Below are 11,977 nucleotides of genomic sequence, written 5' to 3'. Positions count from 1 at the left end.
TTCAAAAAATTACTCAGAAAGTCACAGTTCTTTTACATTCTCATCAAACGATGTCTTCTCTACAACATATCTGTGGTAATAGTTAACACACTAACACCTAAGAATTTGGCAAAGTAAGCTTTTGCCAGCCCAGCCTTTCCCTGGAATATTGATAGATAAACATAGAGCTGTCTTGATCTAATCTGAAATGGAATATGAGACCTGAAAGACAGCACTTGGCTTTTCTGCTTAAGATCCTGATCTTAATAATTGCCTCCATGCCCAGGAATGACCTAGTAGGCCAAGGTGATAACTGTGAGGTGGCACTGGAACAGTGTCTCATTGTATCAGGAATTAGGTGACCTAAACTTGGGTCACTCAGATTCTGTCAAGTGGAGCTTTGGAGTCTGTCCACCTAGGACTGACTTGAGGATGATGGACACAAAAGGCCAAGCTGGTGTCATAGAGTGGCTTTCATGCATACCAAAATACTCAGAGGAAAGTGGGTGCAGAGGGAGGTCAAAGGACTCTGTGGGCCCCTGGTTCCTGCCAGTTAACAGCATGTTGTATGGACTCAGCTTGACCTGAATGAGCCACCCTGAGCTGTATACAACCACCATGATTGCCCCTGAGCAACCCTAGCTGGCCTTCCCCCTGCCTTATCCAGCAAACCATAAATAGATAAAATCATTAGACTCACATGTGGAACTTTGCAACAAGACCCTGGCTCCTGGGATGCAACTCACTAGTATTAAGAGAAACCAGGTTCATTCCCACCAGGACAAAGTCACCTCTGTCCCAAACTATACATATGCAACCTCTTTCTGACTGGAACTGTAGGAATCGAGCTGGTCTTGCTGCTGCCTAGGACCACGCTTCTGTCAGTAAGTCCCCCAATAAATTGCACTCTGCAATTCTAGATCTAGATTTGGCTTAGTGGGAAGACATAAGTATTAAATCAATAGCCATACCAATTTGTGATTTCAAATTGTGACATGCTAAGAAGGAAAAATAAAGAATGTGACTTAGTTTGGGTCCCTAGAAGCAAAGCCTAAGGCAGGGTGTCTTGTGTACGTGATTTATTGAGGTTGTGCTTTCCAGAGAACCATGTGAGGAAGGCAGGATGGGGCTGGGAAAGAAGCTGAGCAAAGAAGCGGTTTCAGCTCAAGTCCAGCCTTGGCCTGGTCTCACGGGAGCTCTGGACCACGATGGCATCGAGGTTTTCCCCAGCTTCCCCAGCGCACCCATTGGCCAGGTGCCCTTGTGTGAATGCTCTTGGCTCTGCTCTTCCTGAAGGATCCCCCAGGAAATGAGCATAACCTCCTGGACACTGCCAGGGGACGTGGCTCCCCAGAGGACATACAGCATTGTGTCTTCTGGCAACTGACACAATAGCTGGGGAATGGGTACCAACGGTGACCACTGCTGAGTGTATGACTGGGGAACCTGCTTTATATTTATATTGATTTATAATCAAGGGAAGGCCTGGTGATAAGTAGCTTTTATAGCACATAAATTTAATAGGCTAATTTAATTTCTGAATTTTTTCCACTCTTCAAGAAAGTGATCAGGTCCTGTGCACAGCAAGGAGCAGATATGCTCAAAAAATGCCCCCACGCCTTGGGGAAAGTAGGAAGGAAGAGGATTTGAAGCCAGGAGTGTGCCCCACCTGTTGGTGGTGGTAGGTAGGAGACAAATGTGAGCAGTGGGAATAAGGTTAAGGGATAAATCTGTAAACTGGGCCCACTGTACTGAGCACCTCATGCTTTTATTAAAAAAGCAATTTATCTGCAGCCCTGTCTGGCTTAACTCAATAGAAAAGGTACATTTCTCAGCAACCTGTTTTCTACAGGAGAAAGGCAGGCCTGAGATGCCTAGAACACAAGTTACCCTGGTGGGGAGAGTAGAGGATTTTAGTGACCCTCACACAGGCCGGATTCCAGAACTCGGGGAGACGAGGATAATTCCCCATAACCATAAAATCTGTAAGAACAAGTTCCAATTAGAACTGGTCACTGTGGGTTAAAGCGACCTAGAGTTGTCCTATACAGGGGGAGACTCAAAAGTTTGATGTCAGTCAAAAGTCAAGAGGTGGACTTGGGAGGAACTCTCTGGAAACTTCTCTGGAACCCCAATAAAACTGGAGGGCATGCCATCCTTCTCTCTCAAAGGACCCACTCTTTCCCTTGAGAGTGTCCCCTAAGTCTTCAGTATAGCAAAGTTAAGCTAGATTTGCGTTGAAGAAAATAGAGAAATGTGATATTTCTTGTAACCTTCTTGAGTGTGTAACAGATAAGTAGGAGCAGCCAGGAGAAGAGTCCGGAGGTGAGGATTGATTACGGAGAGAGAAAAGTCCCATAAAACCCAGAAGTGGGACTGGCATCATAGGCAAGGTAACTGGGGAGGGAAGGATCTTTTTAAAACTTTACCTTAGTCATCAAAAGATTTTAACCAGAGACAGAGGAATGGCATAATCAATTAAAATATATCACTTTGAGCTGGGCATGATGGCACATGCCTATAATCCCCGCTGTTCTGGAGGTTAAGGCAAGAGGATTTCAAGTTTGAGACCAGCCTAAATAGCTTATTGGGACCCTGTCTCAAAATAAAATTTTTAAAAAAGGGCTGGGGATGTAGCTTAGGCAGAGCATTTGCCTAACATGTGCAAGGCCCTGGTTTAAATCACCAGTATGGGGAAGGCACACACACAAATGCACGCACACACAGACACACACACACACACACACACACACACACCCTTTTTATATGTGTGTGTCACCCTAGAGGATGGATTTGGGCAGAAAAACAAAAGAGCTTTGTGTTGGCTTACGTGAGAGATGATGGCAGCTTGGGCTAGGTAGATGGAGGTGGATATAGAAGGACTTGAGGGGTCCCTTAGTGGTGGACACGTCCATTTTGCCCACTGCAAGGTGTGTTTCATGAAGTCAGCACCCTGGGTTGTGGCTGTATAGCTCTAAAGAGACTCATGTGCTCGGTGTGAACACTCGTTTAGGACCCAGGGCTGGATTTGCTGAACCGGACATAGGACAACAGATACAACCTGTGTCCTCTAGACAGACTCCGAGTCAGGAGCTGCCTATTCTTTGAAACCCAACTTAGACCCACTCATAGCAGAGTAATAATGACAGCCATGATTAATCAGGCACTTCTGTGTGTTCAGGATCTCTAAACCCTTGCATTCAAGTGAGGTGGATATCATTGTCCTCCTACATCAGGAGACGGTGACTTAAATGATTCGTTCAAGTAAAAGGACTTATTTATTCCAAGTCACTCAAACCACAAATACATTCCAACGTAGGCGGTCATATCTCAAAACCTGTGTCCTCTCCCAGTACCACGTCACCTCCTCTAGAAAGACTCTGTGACCACCTCTTTCTGAAATGGGAAGAAAATCCTATCAGAATACTCAGAATTTCCAAATATCCATCTCTATAATGGAGACAAAGAACCCAAAGAATTTTTATTAGGAAACTGGAAGACATGAATCACTCAAAAGTTTAACTTTTTACCAAAGTCATAGCCACATTCATTGCCACAACTCATATTGTCGTCACTGGGTTTTACACAAGATTAAATCCCTATGGTATATTTTCAGATTTTGGTGCATTTGGGGTAGTTTAATGTCAATGACAGTGAGTTCCCAGCAGGGGGTGCTCGATCCCTTTTAGAAAGTTGGATCTCCAGTGGCTCTTTCCCCTTCTCTGAAACTGAGTGTACTGAATCAATCCTTGCAAGAGATTGCGTATCTGGGTGTCTCAAAGTGTTGGGTGGGGGTTTATGTGAAGAAAGTGCTGTCAGCTGTCACCCTGAGACTCTGGTCAGCCACACTAGGACTGGGTAGCCCACCTAGTAAGCTCATCACTCATGCCGTGAGGAGGACCTGGTAAGGGCCCATGCAGGAGGACAGTTCAGAACTTTGGTTACAGAAAAAGATGGTCACAATTGGGATCATCTTTTTTGACTGCCCTTGGCCCCAACGCATACTCAGTCCTGGGGTGCTTTCATTAAGCTGTTTTTCAGCTTTTGGGGTGAAATCACTTGAATAATTTTGGCATCATCCTGGAATAATCTATCAGGCTCTAGAAAGACTATTTTCTAAAACTTTTTTTCTTTAATCCTGTTTCACCCACAGTCAAATACAGTCCCCAGTTGCTGTCCCCTCAGTCAGCTCAGTGGAAAACAGCAAGGTGTTTGGAGACTGGCCTGGAAGGCTGATGACAGCCATAGCTTGTAACCTTCTTGGCTCAGATGATAGATGGCCCTGGCCTGTACCCCTAGCTCACCAGGGCTGCCTTGGTGAGTGCATGACACACACACAGCTCCACATTTAGTACAATGCTCTGTTGTCGCTGTCTCGAACGCAAACCTTAAGAATGTTTGAACAAAGGGCCCATATGTTCATTTTGCACAGGGCCCCATAAATTATGCAGCTAGTCCTCGAATCTATGGTAGCCATCTGCCAGGGTTCCACATTGGCCAGTGACTAACTTGAATGACAGTTCAAGGCGCTGAGTGTCTGCCTTCAGGATGAGAAAGCTGGGTCATCCCGACAGGGGTTCCAGTCCCTGGACAGCTCTCCCGGGACAGTTGCTGAGTCCTTTCCTCACCTTGACCAAGCTCTCTGTCGTTCTTGCCTCCTCAAAGCTGCCCTCACTGACCATAGGGCGAGGGGCAGGGACAGAGATGTAGGAAGTGCATTGAGACAGGCTTTGTGACAGCTAAGAGTACTTGAGGCAGGATTATCACCCACCCCAGGACATGTCCTTGCCTAAATTTCATCTGGCTCTTATCAACCACTATATGACCTTCTCTCTATGTCCCTGTCTCAGAATAGAGCCTCTGATGGAAACAAAGTGTAAGAAGCACAGTTGCAGATCTGGGAACAATGGTCAACTCATATCATTAGTCATGTTATTTAGTTTAAAGGATTCTACCTGGGTTTTTATTTCAGTTTACCCAATTCTGTTGAACCACACACACACACACACACACACACACACACACACACGCACAAACTCTGTTTTCAGAGGCCAAAAATAGCCAGGTAACTCCAATTTCCTGTGTTTTCTGCTAATTCTTACCTGGGATCAATTGTGCAGGTATACACATAAATGCACACGTATACAAAACATGTGGACCAGATTTGTTAGGGAGAGGGGAAGCAGGCAAAGGGTAGAGAAGCTGAAAACAACCAAATGACTATAGAGGAAATGAGAGAGGTTGATGTCCAAATCCATCCAGTGGCTCCTCACCCTCCCTGGTGACTCAGATCCCCTTTCCAAAGATATTACCACCCAAGGGCAAAAGAGGTCTTCCTCTCCGGGCGGTGGTACTGCTCTGCTCCAGCATCTGCCCATGCTTTCTCAGCCTGCCAGCTTAGTCTCAGGCAGTCCCCCTGCCCCCACCACCATGCCCACAGAATGGTGCTCATTCCAACTGGTGTCTGGTCTAACTGGGAGGATTTCCTGAAGAGTGAGGAGCAGCATCCCAACCTCTTGGCCTGAGAGTTGTCACTAACATCGGCCATTGATTAAATTGATTAAGACCCACACAGCCCTGCCTCCCAGCACTGCAGACAGATGGGGAGGTGGGCCTGCCAGGTGAAGCTGTCTTCCTGGTGTCTTCTTCCTGGTTTTTGCGTTCCCAGGCTCTCTCCTTCCGCCCCTACGCTCAGGGCTGTGTAGATGTTAGAGAGCCTCTGTCTCTCCAGTGCCCTCCTGCTCGTCTGGGCTGCCCTCGGACTGCAGAGCCGACGACGAACTCATGAGTCTGAGTTCTTAGCCTAGGAGGACAAGAAAAGAAGACCAGGTCTGGATTAGAGTCCCAAGTTCGTGGCAAAAGTAGAGAAGGCCAAAGCTCTGTCCCTCTCCCCGCTGATGCTGTTTCCACCTCTCTCATCTCAGTTCTCTCTTTCTCTCAGTCAATCTTACTGTCTGTCCCTATTTTTGTCTTGCTTGAAGTATTCTTCTTCCTTGTTCTTATTCAAGCATTTATCTACATATCTTAGTCTACACATCACACTTGTCTCCTTCCTTTCCCATTGCAAACATCTCTAAAAGTAAAATTCATGTCAAATTCACACCTCGTTTTGTTTCACATGTCACTTATTTAAAATGATATATGTTATATGTAATACATATGTATATATGTATATCATTTATGTATGATGTGTGTATACATATATGTATACACGTATATATGTATATATAGTTACTGCTGGAAAGTACAGTGGTTAAATGTAGGGACCTTGGCGACAGTTAAGACTTGGGTTCAAAACCTAACTCATGGTAAGCACTTCGTAAAGATTAGCTGTTGTTTGTTTTCAAGTAAAATATTTAAGTGTTTCAATGGAATTCTGCATTGACATGCTGAAGTTAAACAAAGGATAATTTCATTATGTAAATGAACATTCCCAAATAACCTTCAGGAATTACTTTGTATGGCAGAAACAGCCATGAATTCAGAAGCAGAAGACCTGGGTTCAAGTTCTGTTCCACCACTTTCTGGCCAGGAAACTGTATGCCAATTTCTCTGAGCCTTCCTCTCAGGGTTGGGGAGTAAAAATGTACAAAAAAATTGTGTTGTAGTTATAAAGACTACATGCATTTCAGTTCAATGTCATAGTTAATGTATTTCATAAATTCATAATTTTATTCCTAACTTCATGTTTCATTAGTATATGTGCTAATTTGGTAAATGTATGCATGGGCATAGCTAGCTGTCTGTGAATTGGCATAAGCATGTTTTATGACATCTAGGAAGAAAAACAATAAATTGTAGGCTGTAAGTACCTCTAGGGACAAGATTTGACTGAGGAAGGAAATGTCACATTTTACCTTGGAGCCTAAAAAGGTGGTGAGATTATGGGTAATTTTTTCAGATAATAATGTGAATATTGTGAAAGTCAGAAAAACATTGTTTATTATTATTTTTTATTTCTTTGGTACTGGTGATTGAACCTAGAGGCACTTTACTACTGTGCTACCTCCCCAGCCCACTTTATTTTTTATTTTGAGACAGGCCTCACTAAACTGCTTAGGGCCTCCCTAATACTGAGGCTGTTCTTGAACTCGTGGTCCTCTTGCCTCAGCCTCCAGAATCGCTGGGATTATAGACATGTGCAATGCACCCAACCACTGTTTTAAAAGAAACATTCTCATTATCTTCTCTTTTTGTACTGGGATTGAACCCAGGGGAGCTCTACCACTGAGGCACAGCCACAGCCATTTATTTTTTATTTTGAGACTAAGTTGCCAAAGTTGGCCTTGAACTTATGATTCTCCTACCTCAACCTCCTGAGTACCTGGGATTACAGGTGTGTACCACTGCACCCAATTTATACTCCCTTTGAATAAAGATCTTGGATGTGAGTCAAAACTTGTGTTTGCACTCAGAAATTTTTTTTTGGTACCAGAGATGGAACCCAGGGGTGCTTAACCAGTGAGCCACATCCCCAGCACTTTTATATTTTATTTAGAGACAGGGTCTGGCTGAGTTGCTTAGGGTATCCCTAAATTGCTGAGGTTGGCTTTGAACTTGTAATCCTCCTGTCTCAGCTTCCCAAACCGCCAGGATTGCAGTGACACCATGCCTGGCTTCCGCATTCAGTAACTTTCATTCTACTATTATTCAGCTGTAAGCACCACCTCCAGGCAAAGCACTCTGGGAGATGGGCAAGTGGATCAGATGTGGGAGTCTGCCTGAGGTCACAACGTGTGAAGGCAGGTAAAACACTCATGTAAAAAGCCATAACACAAGAAGAAAGTGGTCAGTGTGTCTGACGCACAAAAATTGCTCAGTAAATGTTTACTGGATGAATAGACAACTGGATGGATGGGTGGATGGATAGATGGATCAATCAATCAACAATAGCATGAAAGACAGTCAGAAAAGGAATGGGTCTACTACAGCTGAGGGAATTTAGGAAAACTTTGTGGAAATGGTAACCTTTGAAAGGCTAGATTTTGACATCTAGAGATTAGAAGATGCTTTAAGTTGATGACATTGTGTCACTTATGATTCAATTCCAGTTTTTGCTTCTATCTTTTTCTTCCATTCAACTATTGGGCAGGGCTGGAAGGCTTGTGTGTTTGGAAATATGTGGAAGCTTTTCTTTTTTTTTTTTTTTTCTTTTGATTGTCACAATGACTGGAATAGGGAGGATGGGTATCAGAGAATACTGCTGCATTTAGTGGGATGCAGGCCAATATCATTAAATGCACTGCAACAAAGAATTGTTCTATCCAAATACTAATAGTGACCACATGGAGAAATACCAGTAGGTGAGAGAAGCATCATAAATAGATTTATAATGTCATAAAGAACTTGCTGACACAGACATCTGCACACGTTTTCTGCTTTTGTCAGCTAATTCCAATGACGTGACCTCCCTTCTAAGCAAAGGAGCAGAGAAATAAGGTTGCACAGACCCTGGAGGGGGTTGGGGTCAGTGCTAAGCAGAGAGCTATCAGCAGACTGAACCTTGGTCTCAAGGGGAAGGGGACCCAGTCAAAATTTGTGATTAGGGGATTATCTTGTGTCTGTGCTGTGGGAAATGCCAAGCACCTATTTTTTGAAGGTTTTAGATGGCAAAAAATGTGAAATAATGATGTGTTAAGTTCAATCCTGCATTTGCTTCAGAAAAAGGAAAGAGATCATTCTATATATTTTTAAAATTTTCCAAATTTAAAATGTGTTAAAAAACACATCTCAGTTGTGCTGCGATGATTGGTTTCCACTTGTGTGGGAACCTAAGTTAGATCCCTACCTCACACCACACATTAAAAATGGTTTCAAAACCTAAACATAAAAATTCATAAAAACATTATAAGAAAATGTAGTTGAACATTTTAGGAAACTCAAGGAAGAAAGGACTTCTTAAGTAAGCTAAAAAAACCAAAAGTATAAAAGTAAATTTAAAATTTTTACATGATAAAAAATATGTAAACGTAAAATAGAAGATGTTATGGTTTAGATGTAGTGTCCCCCAGAAGTTCACATGTGAGATAATACAAGAAGGTTCAGAGGACAAATAATTGGGTTGTAAGAGTCTTAACCCAATCAATGATTTAATTCCATGATAGGGACTAACTGAGCAGTAACTGAAGTGGTAGGATGTGGCTGGAGGAGGTGGGAATTGGGACATGGCTATGGGGTACATATTTTGTATCTCTAGAGTGGAGGTTCTCTCTCTCTGCTATCTGATCACCATGTGAGCTGCTTCCTTCTGCCATACTCTTCAATCATGATGTTCAGCCTCACTTTGAGCCCTGAGGAATGAACCTGGCTGTCGATGGATTGAGACCTCTGAAACTGTGAGCCCCTAAATAAACCTTTCCTCCTCTACAGTTGTTCTGGTTGGGTTCGTTAGTTACAGCAACGAAAAAGCCGACTAAAACAGAAGGTGATCATAACATATATAGAAGATATAAAATTATTCTTCGAGTAACCCGTAAAAATTTCTATCAATTAAAAGGAAAAATATAACCCAATAAAAAAGCAGGCAATGGGTATAATCAGGAAATTCACGCAAACAGATTCAAAGTAAAAAGCTGTGATTATGGTATATGTTTCAGACTGACTTGCTCAGCTCCAGGCTGACCTAGTACTTCACCTTGCTGCCTGCCGGAGCCTGGAAAGCCAAAGCCTACAATTTTCTAAGTTCCCTTTGAGCTGAGTTTCTGCATGCGACCTAACTTCTGATTAGACCTCCCCTCTGAAGGTCTACGAACTCTGTTGACAAACAGGGCTGAGAAGGTCCTTGATCTATGTTTTGGTTTAGCACTTTTCCCTGAACCAACAATAGCAATGACCTCAGTGTCTAGCTCCAGTCTCCAGTTTTGAGGGTGTCATGGACAGGATGTGGGTAACCATCCTGCAGCTGAGACAGTGTGGTTCTGGAAAACAGGTACGACGGAGGCTTCCTGGCTGCCAAGTCTGTAACTGGGTCCCAGCTTCCCAAATTCCCAGGTTCCGGGTCCTGCTGCCTGGGAAGAGAAGCTTTCTCAGGGGAGTCAGTCCAGAGCCTCAACCTGGATCCTTCCATTCCACCATTTTTTATTTTTTTTTTTTTTGTACTTGGGATAGAACCCAGAGGTGCCTTACCACTGAGCTACATCTCCAGCTCCTTTAATTTTTACGTTGAGTCAGGGTCTCACTAAATTGTTTAGGGCCTTACTCAGTTGCTGATGCTGAGGCTGGCCTCGAACTTTTGATCCTCTTGCCTCAGGCTCCCAAGTGGCTGGAATTATAGGCAAGTGCCAAGAGCACCTGGCTCCATTCCACCCCATCTGACCAAATTTTAAAATCACAATTCCTTACAGTAAATTTCTTTTCACATAAACTAATCGGAGTAGCTTTTGTCATCTGTAGCTAAATTCTGATACATTACTAATAATCAAAGAAATGCAAATTACAGCATCAATGTTATTATTTCTCATTCATCAGAATGTTAACATCTAAAAAACCAAAATTAAACTTGGCATTGGTGAGGGTGAGGGAAAATGGGCTCTGTTTTGGAGGTAATTTGTCTTGTAACTGCCTTTCTTGGGCAGTTTGAGCCCAACGTGGTGGCACACACCTGTAATTACAGCTAATCAGGAGGCTGAGGCAGGAGAACCAAAAGTTTAAGGCCAGCCTACAAACTTAGTGAGACAATGTCTCAAAATAAAAATTAAAAAGGGCAGGGTATATAAATCAGTGGTAAAGTACCCCTGGGTTCAACCCCCAGTACTGGGGGGACGGGGGGGGGGGAGGCAATTTGGCAATAATCTATCCAAATGTAAAATTGTACACACCCAACCCAGCAATTCCACTCTGAGGTATCTGTCAAAGAGAAATACTGGAATACGTCCTTAAGGAACTATTTCCCAAGGATATTAATTGCACTGCTGTGAGTAATGGAAATATAATAATAAAGTGCTGAAACGTTCATCAAGAGGGAATAACTAATTATTCCACCACCATTCTTTGGAATACTCTGCAGTAATCAAAGAATGAGGCAGAACTAAGTAATAAAACGGAAAGATTTCAGACATACTTCCAAGTGGAAAACAAATTACAAAACAGCATGTACAGTATGAAGTGTTATATATATATATATATATCCTGCTAAAAAGTGGATATATATATATATATATATATATATATATCCTGCTAAAAAGTGGATATATATATATATATATATATATATATATATATCCTTCCAAAAGTGTCACATTTGGTCACATTTGCCTTCTCTCCCTGTCACCTTCGTATCTCTCTTTAGACAGATACTTGCATATCTTTGCTTAGGTATTTGAAAGTTGGCATCTTACTTCTATAATGTTCTGTAAACATTATATATGTGTGTGTGTGTGTGTGTGTGTGTGTGTGTGTGTATATATGTGTGTATATATATATATATATATGTATATGTATATATATATATACACACACACGAAGGTGACAGGGAGAGAAGGCAAATGTGACCAAATGTGACACTTTTGGAATCCAGGTAGCAGGGTAAGAATATTCATTGTATCTTTTTACAAGATAAGAATATTTGTTGTATCTTATTACAACCTTTCTGCATTAAAATTTTCTTTTCATAATATGAAGTTAAAAATGAAAGCACATTAAATACACATCCTTGGATAGGCATGCTTTTCCTGCACAAGCAGATTTTTCCAGATGTGGGAGCAAAATTTGTGGCTTGCTCAGCTGCAATTATGACCAAGAGGCATTGGCAACTCTCCTCTTCACCCCCACCCAGCTTCTGGCAGTGTCTCCTCCAGCGGCAATCAGTGTCTTCAGGACCTGCAGAGGCCACTGTGGGCACTGACACACTGGACAGTCCCTCTGCAGGTGCCACCAGGGCCTGGGCCCTTTAGGAAGGGGACTTCTGCCCCTCTTCCTGCCCCTTGAATGGAACAAGCTCCTCGAGGTGTGTTTGGACTCTTCTGTGCACAGAAAGCATCCCAGGAGTCTGTCACCTCCA

This window comes from Sciurus vulgaris (genome assembly GCF_902686455.1).
Source record: "Sciurus vulgaris genome assembly, chromosome: 10".
Taxonomy (NCBI): Eukaryota; Metazoa; Chordata; class Mammalia; order Rodentia; family Sciuridae; genus Sciurus; species Sciurus vulgaris.
This window is presented reverse-complemented; position numbering follows the sequence as displayed.